Source organism: Convolutriloba macropyga, chromosome 7 (genome assembly GCF_964194025.1).
Source record: "Convolutriloba macropyga chromosome 7, txConMacr16.3, whole genome shotgun sequence".
Lineage (NCBI taxonomy): Eukaryota > Metazoa > Xenacoelomorpha > Acoela > Convolutidae > Convolutriloba > Convolutriloba macropyga.
The window spans coordinates 7,300,030-7,314,641 of record NC_134474.1 but is presented as its reverse complement, the minus strand read 5'-3'; the positions used below and the strand labels follow the sequence as shown (position 1 = coordinate 7,314,641).

The 14,612-nt window shown below is 38.9% G+C and overlaps 1 protein-coding gene across 1 annotated transcript in view; it reads right to left on the bottom strand.

Annotated features, from left to right (window-relative positions):
- The window catches only part of LOC142342541 (phosphatidylinositol 3-kinase catalytic subunit type 3-like), a 156,984-nt gene extending 142,808 nt beyond the window's left edge, over positions 1 to 14,176 (bottom strand). The window contains exon 1 of the mRNA XM_075393898.1: positions 14,163 to 14,176. The gene's annotated coding sequence lies outside the window, so the exon portion shown is untranslated. The remainder of the gene's footprint in view (positions 1 to 14,162) is intronic.
- Positions 14,177 to 14,612: the final 436 nt, after the last annotated feature.

Genomic DNA, 14,612 nt, shown 5'->3' with positions numbered 1-14,612 from the left:
CCAGGCAGTTGGGGTATGATTACCTTGGCCCAATATTCATTTGGGCCCTATATGCATAGGGAAATCCTCAATAAGGCCGCACAGTAAAAATCCTGCACTGAGGTTGGTAAAAATCTAAAACCGTCATTCCAGCATCGAATTGGCAACCATTACTAAATTTTTCTGAACCTAACGATGAAGTCCAACATGACTTTGGTGGACCAATTACACGTGAAAAAATCAAGAAAAACACTTTCTCGCTTCTTTTGACCGTTTCTCTAAGTATCCCATTGTAGACGTTTTTGGAAAAACTGCTGGAGCTAATGTAATCAAATTTCTTGATGAATATATACAGATATATTGAGTCCCCCGCAATATTAGATTAGATCAAGCACGTTGTTTAATTGTATATAAAGTTAATTTTTTTTGTAAACAAAACACATCTTTCTCAATTATGTCATCCACTTTGACCTTGATTTAAAAAGAACACTAAATTTATTTGGAATAATGAACTTGAAACTCACTTCCAACACATCAAAAACAAAGTAGCAAATGCAACAGAGAACACACACTATAATCCACAACTGGAAACCCGTATCAAATGCGATGCATCTGGAGCTTGATTAGGAGCTGCATTAGAACAACGATCACCAACATGTTGGCATACAGTCGCATTCCTGTCTCATTTCCTTAACTCAAATGAGGAACGTTATAGCGTCAATGAATTAGAATTATTAGGAGTGATATGGTCCGTTGAGCATTTTAGATTCTAGTTGTTTGGAAAATCATTCAAAATTATTACAGATCATTGGGAATTACTTTCAATCATGAAGGAACACAGATCTAACAAATCTTACAAAATTCGTTCAATTATTACCTTTTGATTTTCATATTGAACATATACCAGGCGCGAAAATGGGGCTGGTAGAATACATTTCTCGCCAACCAAATCAAAAAGCAAAAATTACAGACAAATATCATGAAGAATTTGCGGTTGCAACAACTACCCGGATTTGCGACGCAATTGCAGCAATTTATATAAATAACACAGCACAAAAATGTTGATCACAGCACTTTAACAGCGTAAATCACACACATTCCATACGTGCCTCAATAGCCCAACAAACAAACCATTCCAAATTGCTTTCTGCCTTCAATCTCCGCACAAATCAGTTGCTTCTCTCACACTCCGCAAACGCAGCACAAATCCAGCATTCTAAAAATTCAGTCATGAGCCCCTCAAATGCAGTTCAACAAACTCCACCAACACCTGCGACCAGTAGAGTAACATTTCAATCTCTTCCCAATTCGGCGGTCAATTCAACCCGGTCTTCTAACGAGGGCCCAGCATCACCAAACTTCAAAAGGAAGAGGTCTTTGAGAACAACCGGGCCCAATTGTTCACGAAAGGGTGTCTCTCAGTACTCACTCCATCCAGGCAGTTGGGGTATGATTACCTTGGCCCAATATTCATTTGGGCCCTATATGCATAGGGAAATCCTCAATAAGGCCGCACAGTAAAAATCCTGCACTGAGGTTGGTAAAAATCTAAAACCGTCATTCCAGCATCGAAATGGCAACCATTACTAAATTTTTACGAACCTAACGATGAAGTCCAACTAGACTTTGGTGGACCAATTACACATGAAAAAATCAAGAAAAACACTTTCTCGCTTCTATTGACCGTTTCTCTAAGTATCCCATTGTAGACGTTTTTGAAAAAACTGCTGGAGCTAATGTAATCAAATTTCTTGATGAATATATACAGATATATTGAGTCCCCCGCAATATTAGATTAGATCAAGCACGTTGTTTAATTGTATATAAAGTTAAACGTTTTGGTAAACAAAACAAGATTAACATTATTACCGCTCCTGCTCACGATCACAGGGCTATTGGATTAGTAAAGCGTTTGATACGAACAATTAAAAGGGGATTAAGTTGCATAAAATTAGCCAATAGAAATAAAACATTCGCAATTAAAGAAGCAATAAAGTCAATAGTGTATCAATTAAGTATATGAAAACAAAAGACTACAAAGTAACACCTTTTTAAGCACATTTTGGAAAGAAAGCAAACACACCACTTAGTAATGTAAGTACAAAACCAAAATCATCTATCTGTCATCTGAACATACTCTCAATCACAATTTAGACGCTGACACAGTCCCAGTTAAATATTATCTGGGCCACAACGGTTGGGTAACTGGAGAAAGGAGCGACATTCTATTCAAGGAAGCCAGGACAAAGGCTCAGGTGGAAGCGGGTAGACAATATAATGGAGTCAAAAACCAGATAGTCTCAAGACTAATTCTACACCCAAAATTGTCAAACCCGATAGCGCGCACTGAACGATCTCTAGAATTAAAGTTGGCCCGGAAAGTTTCCAAGCCCTCGATGCGGGATTTGAGGGGACTTTTGGAGTTGTTAGCGCCCGGTAGTAGGGTCGACCGAACATCCCCTACAACAACGGCAATCAAAGAGCCAGGTGTACCAGAGGTCAAAGTGCGCAATAGTGACATTGCTATGTTTGGGACATGGGCGGAGCCTAATACGGAGCTGTGGCAATATGCCCAAAGAATACCACTTCCGTATGATAAAACGACGGAAAAAAACAGCGCAGCAATTGAAAGAGCTTAAGAAAAAATACCGAGGGGATATAAAGATCAGGCACCGACAACCTCGAGCCGATAATGCTTCCGGAATATCTTCAGCGAATAGCAATACTTCTAAGGCTATGTTGTCTCGAATACAGAAGAAACCTCAATTTGAAACAAGTCGGTTACGAAAGTCCTCAGCTACACCGAACAGTTCAATCGCTTCTCCGAGAGCAGCTTCTTCAGCGACTTCTTTAAATGTCACCCCTACACATTCAAAATCTAAGAGAAGAGGAAAGCTCCAGATTACCTTGGATTTGAGAGTTCGATGTGTTCAGTAAATGACCCCGAAACAATACCGGCACCCAAACTCCAAAAACAGTGTAACCCAGTAATCGAAACGGTAATTCAGGAGGAGGCCTTACAACCGCCAGCAGTTGAAACATCCTTTGAACTACCGGTTGTAAGTCAAGCAGAATCTCAACCGGTCGGAACTTGGTCTCCGGAAGAGTATAATTATGCTGACTACGAACGTGATGTCAGCTTGTGTTTTTGATGGCGAAAACTATATTTAAAAACTTTTAATTGACTTGTCACCATAATCAATAAACTCAAACATTTTGCAGTTAAACTTTCAATTTCACTCTTAGCCTCAAACTTAATTAATTTGTTGCTTAAATTCATTTGTTGTAAATTATTGCTGTTAATGAAATTATGTTATTATCATTCGATGTGAAAAATCTCTTTTTGACGTTCCACTTGTGCTCCATTTGCCTCTTGATTTGCGTCATTTGTTTAAATTTATTTGTATAAGAAAATGGTTTACACTATCTTTAATTGAACTTTGAAAGCCAATGCAATTCCAATTCTCCCATTTTGTTGCAATTCTAGTTGCTAGTGTGATGTTAAAATATTAATTATAGTAACCAGTACATATGTTATTTATTTCATAAAAAAATTCAATACTTGCAGTTTAAAATTTGTCAGAGCCCCGGATATGTGGTACGGTTGTACCATAACCTACAAAGTGTACTAAATCTAGAGTAGTCCTTGTGTTAACTAAGTTAAAAGTTATTCATATATGTTTTCACATAGGTAAAATTTTACCTCCAAACATAAATCCAAGTTTTCAGTATCTTCACGCTTGCCCACTTTTTACTAAATATTATCTTTCATTCTCATCACTTTACTTCTGAAAATCAGTTGTTCTCAATCTCTCCTGTTTTGATACCCGAATAGTTCAATAAGGATTCGAGACGGAATTCCACGTATTTAGAACAGTGCCCTAATAGTACTATTGCCTGATATAATTGAGAGCTGTAGTCCTACACTTCACAAAATACAGAGGAATCGCACCTCGAATTCAACTTCATTAAATCTTTACGTATTCGTGGCTCGGATACATATCTCCGTAGTAAGAGATATCACACACCTTTTGAAAATCAAATTGAAGTGGATTCACAGGTTCAGGTTTTTGTACATGATTCAACACCAGTTTACAATTCCTCTTTCGGGTCGTGATGTTAAGACGTCAAACTCGTGTTAAAAGTCGAATTTCAGATATAAAAAATATATTTCTTTTAGACATGACTACAACGCTCAACATTATTGGGTGGTCGTTTTCTATTTACTTTTAATCTCAGTCGCCGCAAAATTAGCCGCCCGTGCGCAATAGTGTGTATCTTTAGCTATTGAGCGTGGTACTTGTTTGAAACGCAAAATTAGAAATAAAATTTTTAAGTAGATTAATCTATATGAAAAGTTGGTTTAAATAAATAAAGACTCAATAGAGGGGTTAGCTCTGATGGTAGCTTCGGTGTTCAATGAATAAATTCAATTCTCACTGTGGTCGTCAGTACCTAATATCATCATGGTAAACTAACAAAGTCAACAAAGATATGTCAATTTTGTTGACTTGGCTCGAAGCTCGAGCTTTATCTAATTAAATGTCAGCTTTGTGTAATCAAGTTTTAAACTCAATCTTCAACCTTACGACCCAAGGTTTTTAGCACATTTTTTGAAAACATATACATCTGACACTCAAACTAGTCGAAACTCACGCTGATCTGTGGCTGATCTGTGGTCATCGAAAGTTATTTTTTTGAATAGGTTCGTTGATGGACTATTTTGCACTTGTTGAAATCAGTGTCGTATTGAATGGATTTTTTTCTCGCCTGATATTTTTTTGAGATAAAAAATAGAAAGTTGATCAATTCTCTGTTCAATCCCGATCACTTTTTTTTATTCTTAAGCGCCGTGACGATACGCAATCTGAGCGGAAGAAAACCTTTTTAAGAGCCCAGTAAAGCTGCTTTTCGAGAGAAGTCGTAATAGGTTTTCTAATGTGCTGAATAAATAGAGCAGGATAATTGAGATGTGATAAAAACAATTGAATGAAGTAAAATTTCTAAGCTTGATGTAGGGAGTTGAGTTCCATGAAACTGAGACTGCTATCAGTTGCCAGTCCTAAATAATTGCATTCATTAGATTTTTTGATTACTTTGTTATCCAATATTATTGTGTCCTGTGGTTTGTTTCTTTGATCATTTTTTCGTGAAACAAACGAATTCTGTTTCTGAAGAGTTCAAACTTAAGTGATGTTCTTTGAAGTAGTTTGCTAAAGTATGTATGTTTGATTCCAGGGACTTTTTTGCTATCCTTACATTGTTCTGAGAAGCAAAAACAAGGCAATCATCAGCATATGGTATAATTGTTACATCAGTTGGTTGCATCCATCGGATCACCTTTTTTGTAGATAGGGCTGATTTCTGCTTTTTAAATGCACTCTAGAAAAATATTTTGTTTAATGCATTCGTTAGAATTTAAGTAAGATGTGGTACAATTTTTGTTTGACCATTATTTATAGCGCAGGCAGGACCTAATGGCTTGTCAGAACCCAACTCCAAGAAAACTTCGTGAAATATTTTTTCTGTAACTAAATGGGAACTGAACGATTTGGATTGTTTGCTTAGGTTATTTTCGTGGATGTATCGTTTTAAATTCTTGTCCCTAAAAAAGCCATGGTTACAAAAATTACATTTAAGGAACTCCGGTATTTCAATTTCTTTAGTTAGTAAATCGTTGAACGGATTTTGCTATTACTGTAGTTAAATTTTTAACTAAATGTTTTTTGTTTCCTTCTAATTGAATTTTTTAAACTTCAGAATTTTTTATCACTATCCAGAGATTGAAAACATTGCCTTGAACTTCCATAAAGGCATGTCTAACGTATATTAGAGATTTGTTTAATAGAGATTGTCGCTTTTTGTCATAAAAATCCCAATTGGTAGACGTTTTATTTTTCTGGTATGTCCTAAGTGCATTTTTCCCTCGTAATTCTGTTTTACATACCTTGCCGAACCATTCAGTTTTTAGCATACTCTTGTGGTTGCAATTTCGAATTAATGTTTTTACATTTGCAGTGTGAGTCTCGAGTGCATTAGTAACAATTGATATCAACATATTAAATGTTACGAGAGCAGCATTGCATTGATAAATGAAGTGCCACGGGGAAAATGACAGAGCTTTAACGAAATCATTTGCATTGTAACATTTCTTGTCAAAACAGTATATAATTTTCTCATTTTATCAATTTGATATTAGTTTCAACAAGAGATGCTAAATGATTTGATTTGAATGGCGTATCAAAAGTATATTGCCTGTTTTCTTCTATGCTTTCGGTCAAAATTTAATCAATTTGTGATTCTGAATTTTATGCTATTCTTGTGTGTTCATGTACGTCAACACTTTGTTGACCATAAGGTGGTATGATACTTTCCAAACTGTTTTCTCACTTTCGTTTAAACAATTGAGGTTAAAGTCACCCAGTACATGTAGAGTGTTGCATTGTCCAAAAGCGTAGTCTAAGTTGTATGACATTTGGCCCAAAAATTTTTGTTGATGTTATACTGAGCGTTGGCACGTTAGGTTGATCAGCATATTTTTGATATTTTTTGAGACATTTTTCAAAAAATAATCTTTTTATCTTTTCTATTTATCTTCCACCGTTCTTTTTATCTTTTTGAAAGTTGTCTTTTCGGAATAGTGCATGAGTATCGTTTAAAACTTTCCAAAGCTTAGAGCAATCATTTCCAATTGACCAACTTTCACTTAGTCCAAAAATTGTTTTTTCCCCAGAACCCTGGAAGAGACATTTCAATGAGATTGTTTTTTCCTAACAAAACTCTGGGCATTCGATTGGAAAATTTAATGTTCTTAGAATATTTTTTGTTATTGCTGAAATAGATTCGCAAGAAACTGTTGGACCTGGATTCGACTCCACGTCAAAACATAGCAAAATGTGTAATCGCAATAGATTTTGCCTGAGTCAACTTGGGTTGATTCCAGATAACCCGTGACAAAACATTCACAAAAAATTAATTTTTTTGCATTGCAGTTATGGTAATATACAAGAGCATCAAGCATATTGCTAGGAAAAGGAAGAAATTACCCAAAAAGTACGTTGCTCGACATATAATTTTTTTTAGAAAATGAAAATTATCATTTTGGCTAGGTCTTGGTGTTTGTTAATTCTGATTCGGTCGAATTGATGTAGCACAACCGCTTATTTCAACATTTAATTTTATCCGGTTGTAGCGAAGAGACTATACAATAACCTTAACGCCGTTTTCAGATGAATGAGGCCATCTGTGTGAATATAGTCAAGGATATTTTGAAATCCGACATTGAAATCAATCAGGTTAAGTTTTGTGTGGGATAGCTCCTTCAGTTTTGAAATTAAATTGAATAGTTGCTTGTTGAATTTGTTGACACTAACATTACTTTCTTTTCTAAAGGCACCAAGCGTTAAGAGAGTGCAGATTGATATTGTCTCTGTTGTGAAATTGTGAGCACATATATATATAAGCTTTTCGTATGCAGTAATTGATTCTTTAATGTCGAACTTAGCCGATAGACAATCATTGATTCCAATAAACATTGTTACCTGTTTCACTTTTTTGCCCTTGTGTTCGCAAATATCTCAAGCAGTCCTGAGATCATATGCCCCCCAAAATCTCTTGCTAACACATTTGGTCCAATTTGCTTTCCGTCAATTCTCTTGGTGATTTAATCTCCGATTAATATTGACACTGTGGTGCCATCTTTTGGGATAGATTCGGTCGAATTGATGTAGCACAACCGCTTATTTCAACATTTAATTTTATCAGGTTGTAGCGAAGAGACTATACAATAACCTTACAATAACCTGAGATCCTACGACCCCCAAAATCTCTTGCTAACACATTTGGCCAATTTGCTTTCCGTCAATTCTCTTGGTGATTTAATCTCCGATTAATATTGTCACTGTGGTGCCATCTTTTGGGATAGATTCGGTCGAATTGATGTAGCACAACCGCTTATTTCAACATTTAATTTTATCAGGTTGTAGCGAAGAGACATTTGGTCCAATTTGCTTTCCGTCAATTCTCTTGGTGATTTAATCTCCGATTAATATTGTCACTGTGGTGCGATCTTTTGGGATAGATATATTTTGAAAACAGGCATCAATTGTGCTGCCATTTGGTGTTGGGTAAACTTTATTTGATGAGCCCTTGAATTGATCTGCGTATGTTGTCGATTTTCCGCTGGATGTTGCATTTGCTCCGCTTGATGTTGCAGTTCTCTTCTGAATTGGATCTCTGATGAAGGGTTTCCTAAAATCACCAGGAAAAAAGTCACACAATAAATTTGCAACACTCTCAGTTTTTAAAGTTTCGCTCGGGGTTGTTGATTCTGTCAAACATACTGTCAAATCCGTAACAGTTCGTGGTAGATAATAAATTTTTTCTTGTTGAGATCGCAGGATACTGTATATTTTTTCATCAGACAGAGTGGTTAATACGTCCAAACTTAGCAACATGCTCAAAACTTAAAGGTTAGAGTAAAACAAAAATGAACAGACCGGTCTCTAGAGTGATTGCTCTTGTTGTGACTGATTGCTCTTGTTGAGCTAAAGCTCTTGTTGAGCAAAGAGCAAAAGCAAATGGACAGAATTTTAATGTGCGCGCAGCAGCACCAGCTATGAAGAGAATGCTATCTATGATATGGTTATGGAACATGCAACATGCAACGACTCCCTCATATTCCTTTGGCGGAAATGTCAAGTCTTGCCTCATCTTCATTTCAAATAGAGTTTGTAGAAATCTCGTTGTCGAGAGGCTGCAGATGTGGTTCGATTTCGACGACGTGGCCAAATTTCTTCATCAAATTAGCAAAAAGATCACGTGTTTTATTGCGCCGGATAATTGGGTTTCCTCCTTTAGGGCAGTGTAGGGCGTAGGAAATTAAAAAAAAAGTGTTTTTCAGGCACATGTTGGTTGTAGACACATTACTGAAATCCCATCTGTAATGGATGCAGAGGGCGTCGCTTAATTCCGATTTTGTGAGCCCGTGCTTTTCGATTGGCAAAGCATTTATCCAAGAGGAGGCTCTTTTCACACTTGCAGGTTTTAGGGCGTAAGAGGGGTCGGGATTCGTCGCGTCAGTAATTATGTTTTGCTTTTGCTTTGCTGTCGTCAGGTGGTTATTCTTCTTTTGGTCTAGTTCCAGAACTATGAGGTCGGACGATGGTTCGTCGACTGGTGTTGAATGATTGTGGGAGTCTCAATAGTTTCTGCTGTAGTCATCTGGTTGGTTGATAGCAGCCCAGCATTTCTGACGGGAAGATAGAGAGAGAGAGAGAGAGAGTACCCGTCCCGTTATCATGTCTGGACCACCTCTGTTCCTCAAGGATGGGATCAGCTTGTTGCTGATAATTTCTTCAACACGTTGAAGATAGTCTGTTGTTTTGGGTGTGGTTATCGACAGGAATGTGATTTTATTCTAAAGTCCTTTGACGTAGCAGTGGTAGGCTGCGTGAGGCGATGACATGACAAAGTGAAAGTATTTGAAATAACTTTGTGAATTCGTTGGATTTTGAGTTTCAAAAACTTCTGTATATCCTCGTCACTGCCAACAACTGGTCCGAGAACTCTCAAACCATTGAGAATTTGGAATTTGGTGTTTGCAAAATAATTTTCGGCCTTTTTTTATATCAATGGTTGGACAATTAGCTGGAATTTTGGCGCGTTTACTTGATAGCCACCAAAGCTAGGCCCCTGGTTGGAACGGTTCTCGAAGAGTTCGTGTTGGTGGTGGTGTGAATCGGCTGCATTGTCGTCGTCAGCGTACCACTTTGTTACGATTCTTGGCTTCTGCAATTTCAGGATTAGGGACTTTAATGAAATCCCGTTCATTAGCATGGCTGGTGGGTCTCATTGAGTGCAATCTTCTTGAGATACGATGGCTTTCTTATCAACGAAAAGCTAGCGTGGTGTCTGGTAGTAGTTTGTAAGAGGTATGTGGAGAAAAAAGCCCATTCTGCGAATATTTTAATGGGGGGTTGTTCTTTTTATTAAATTGAAGGCATTAGTGGCATCTATTAGTAAAATAGCTTCACAGTTCTCCTTGTCGAAATCTCTACGCAGAGCGTGGATTGCAAGTTCGATTCCTGCGGTCTGCCAAGGCACATCTGAATGTTGCCTACAATTCCCCGGGCTTCTACATCTAGACAGCTTGAGAGGCATCGCCGAATAATTCGACGCAGAACTTCCCCTATTCCAATGGGTCATCCAACTGGACAATTGTCAAGTGGGACCAGTCTGCTGTTGTTGTACGCTTCTATTGAAGTACTGGGCATCACTTCAGTTGCCGTTCTGTAGGCTAGTTCTGCCAATGTTTCCCGGAGTTTGATTGAGGCACTGACGAACTAGGTCAAAAGTCTTCTCCATTGACAAGAGTCCAAACCCTAGAGGGTCCATATAATCATTTCGTCTTTTCAGCTGCTCTTTCAATTGCGTTATCATCAATTCTGTCAATGAATGAGTAGTAAAAAGACAGGGTGTTAGCTTTCTCGTGGGTGACAAGGCATGAAAGGTTTATCGGCTGGACTTTGGGTTGTTTCTGGGCTAGAATTTATGCAACAGTTTTGTCCCCGATTTTATCCTTTATTGACATAGCTATGCCTTATTTCAGTTTCTGGTTCCCGGCCACTCTGACTGATAGCGTCTGCAACAAGGTTCTATGAACATTCACCGAGACTAACTACACTAACTCGGGGAGTCACGGGCTTAAAACACAGCTACTGCAGGTTCATGAGGTCGTATTTCCTTTGATGTTGAACTTCCTCAGGTGCGCGCATCTAAGTTGAGACCATTCAAGGCATAGACTGCATTGTACGCTGTATGAATTGTTTTTGGATCAATTGTTTGCATTAAATACAAGTCCATTTTGTCGCGATAGTAGAACAATAGAGGTGATAAAGGCGGCTAGTTTCATAAACAGATTGTCACCGATAGATTCAAAAATATAATGTTACAGTGTAGGATAGTGGGCCGCAATGAAGGGCTTAGAACATTAGCACAAACTGAAAAACTAGGAACGGTTCTCGAAGAGTTCGTGTTTGTGCTGGTGTGACTCGGCTGCATTGTCGTCGTCAGCGAACCACTTTTATACGATTCCTGGTTTCTGCAATTTCAGGATTAGGTGCTTTAATGCAATCCCGTACATTAGCATGGCTAGTGGGTCTCATTGAGTGCAATCTTCGCGAGATAGGATGGCTTTCTTATCAACAAAAAGGTGGCGTGGTGTCTGGTAGTAGTTTGTAAGAGGTATGTGGAGAGAAAAGCACATTCTGCGAATATTTTAATGGGGGGTTGTTCTTTTAGTAAATTGAAGGCATTAGTGGCATCTATTAGTAAAATAGCTTCACAGCTCTCCTAGTCGAAATCTCTATGCAGAGCGCGGATTGCATGTTTAATTCCTGCGGTCTTCCCAGGCAGATCTGAATGTTGCCTACAATTTCCCGGGCTTCTACGCCTAGACAGCTTGAGATGCATCGCCCAATAATTCGACGCAGAACCTCCACTATCCCAATGGGTCATCCAACTGGACAATTGTCAAGTGGGATCAGTCTGCTGTTCTTGTACGCTTCTATTGAAGTACTGGGCCATACTTCAGTTGCTATTTTGTAGGCTAGTTTTGCCAATGTTTTCCGGAGTTTGATTGAGGCACTGACGAACGAGGTCAAAAGTCTTCTCCATTGACAAGAGTCCAAACCAGAGGGTCCATGTAATCCTTTCGTCTTTTCAGCTGCTCTTTCAATTGCGTTATCATTGATTCTGTCAAAGATTGAGTTGTGAAAAGGCGGGGTGTTAGCTTTCTCGTGGGTGACAAGGCATGAAAGGTTTATCAGCTGGACTTTGGGTTGTTTCTGGGCTAGAATTTATGCAACAGTTTTGTCCCCGATTTTATCCTTTATTGACATAGCTATGGCTTATTTCAGTTTCTGGTTCCCGGCCACTCTGACTGATAGCGTCTGCCACAAGTTTCTATGAACATTCACCGAGACTAACTACACTTACTCGGGGAGTCGCGGGCTTAAAACACAGCTATTGCAGGTCCATGAGGTCGTATTTCCTTTGATGTTGAATTTCCTTAGGTGCGCGCATCTAAGTTGGGACCATTCAAGGCATAGACTGCATTGTACGCTGTTTGAATTGTTTTTGGATCATTTGTTTGCAGCAAATACAAGTCCATTTTGTCGCGATAGTAGAACAATAGAGGTGATAAAGGCGGCTAGTTTCACAAATAGATTGTCATCGATAGATTCAAAAATATATTGTTACAGTGTGGGATAGTGGGCCGCAATGAAGGGCTTAGAACATTAGCACAAACTGAAAAACTCGGAACGGTCCTCGAAGAGTTCGTGTTGGTGCTGGTGTGACTCGGCTGCATTGTGGTCGTCAGCGTACCACTTTTATACTATTCTTGGCTTCTGCAATTTCAGGATTAGGGACTTTAATGAAATCCCGTACATTAGCATGGCTAGTGGGTCTCATTGAGAGCAATCTTCGCGAGATAAGGTGGCTTTCTTATCAACGAAAAGGTGGCTTGGTGTCTGGTAGTAGTTTGTAAGAGGTATGTGGGGAGAAAAGCACATTCTGCGAATTTTTTAATGGGGGGTTGTTCTTTTTAGTAAATTGAAGGCATTAGTGGCTTCTATTAGTAAAATAGCTTCACAGTTCTCCTTGTCGAGATCTCTACGCAGAGCGCGGATTGCAAGTTCGATTCCTGCGGTCTGCCCAGGCAGATCTGAATGTTGCCTAAAATTCCCTGGGCTTCTACATCTAGACAGCTTGAGATGCATCGCCTAATAATTCGACGCAGTACTTACCCTATCCCAATGGGTCGTGCAACTGGACAATTGTCAAGTGGGATTAGTCTGCTGTTGTTGTACGCTTCTATTGAAGTACTGGGCAATACTTCAGTTGCTATTCTGTAGGCTAGTTTTGCCAATGTTTTCCGGAGTTTGAGTGAGGCACTGACGAACGAGGTCAAAAGTCTTCTCCATTGACAAGAGTCCAAACCAGAGGGTCCATGTAATCATTTCGTCTTTTCAGCTGCTCTTTCAATTGCGTTATCCTAGATTCTGTCAAAGATTGAGTTGTGAAAAGGCAGGGTGTTAGCTTTCTCATGAGTGACAAGGCATGAAAGGTTTATCGGCTGGACTTTGGGTTGTTTCTCGGCTAGAATTTCTGCAACAGTTTCGTCCCCGATTTTATCCTTTAGTGACATAGCTATGCCTTTTGCATCACTGTCGAGTGTTCTGATGGCTTTGCCGATTTTTCCATATTTCGCGAAATTGGTTAAGCTCTTGAGGGGTCGAGACTGGCGTTCTGCTCCAATGCTCTTCCGAACTCGGAGTGCTTTTGCCCCAGTAAGGAGTTTGTTTAGTTTGCCTTGATTCCACAGCTGAAGTCTTCGAAGAACGGTTTTGTTGACAGAGTGCCTTTCTTTCTTCGTTCCAGAATCATGTGTGACAGGACCATGGCTGCTTTCATTGCGCAACATATGTGAAACGTGTTGTCGGCTAGTGGTCGCAGAGCTTCATCAAGCGATTCGGCAAAGGTATCGCTGCCTTTGCATTTATTGAGTCTGATGAACTTCGGTTTCCAGCGGACAAATTCGAGACACATTTTCGAGAGCTTGTCACAAGCTTGTCAGGAGGGTGGGAAATTATTCCCTTACATGCCTGTCGTTGCGAGGGGGGTTTCTGTTTTGTTTTGGGTAGGGTAGTTAGTCGTTTCAGAAGAATTTGGGCATAAGTCCACCGTTATGTCAGTTTCTGGTTCCCGGCCACTCTGACTGATAGCGTCTGCCACAAGGTTCTATGAACATTCACCGAGACTAACTACACTAACTCGGGGAGTCGCGGGCTTAAAACACAGCTATTGCAGGTCCATGAGGTCGTATTTCTTTTGATGTTGAATTTTGCTCAGCTGCGCGCATCTAAGTTGGGACCATTCAAGGCATAGACTGCATTGTACGCTGTATGAATTGTTTTTGGATCAATTGTTTGCAGCAAATACAAATCAATTTTGTCACGATAGTAGAACAATAGAGGTGATAAAGGCGGCTAGTTTCACAAATAGATTGTCACCGATAGATTCAAAAATAGATTGTTACAGTGAGGGATAGTGGGCCGCAATGAAGGGCTTAGAACATCAGCACAAACTGAAAAACTCTGATAAACCTTTAAAATATTTCTATTTAATAAGTTTACCACAATAATAGCAGTAAACTACTAGAGGTAGAACTCTTATTAACAATAGCGCACTTCCCAAAACAAGCGACCGCTCTGTTTGCAAACTCTTTTGTTGTATTTTGATATGCATGATAATTTATTAGGTTGGCAATTGATATAAGGTAAACTTTTTACGAGCAATCATAAAAAAACTACTAAAAAAGAAATGAAACATACCTTTTGATAAGGGTTTATAAGGTTAACTTTACTTTAGTAACTGGATGATTTAAATGTACCAAAGCGCTCAATCAAATTTTGTGTCACTGGGGAATCAAATTTTGATGCAATGAAGCTCTCGTGATTAAACATCAGCAAGGTAGTCCAACATAGATGGAATCATATAAACTTCAGCTAGTTGGAAGATAGATTCCTTACGAAGCTGCAATTTAAGGGAGGCCGGCAAAATCAAAGTTT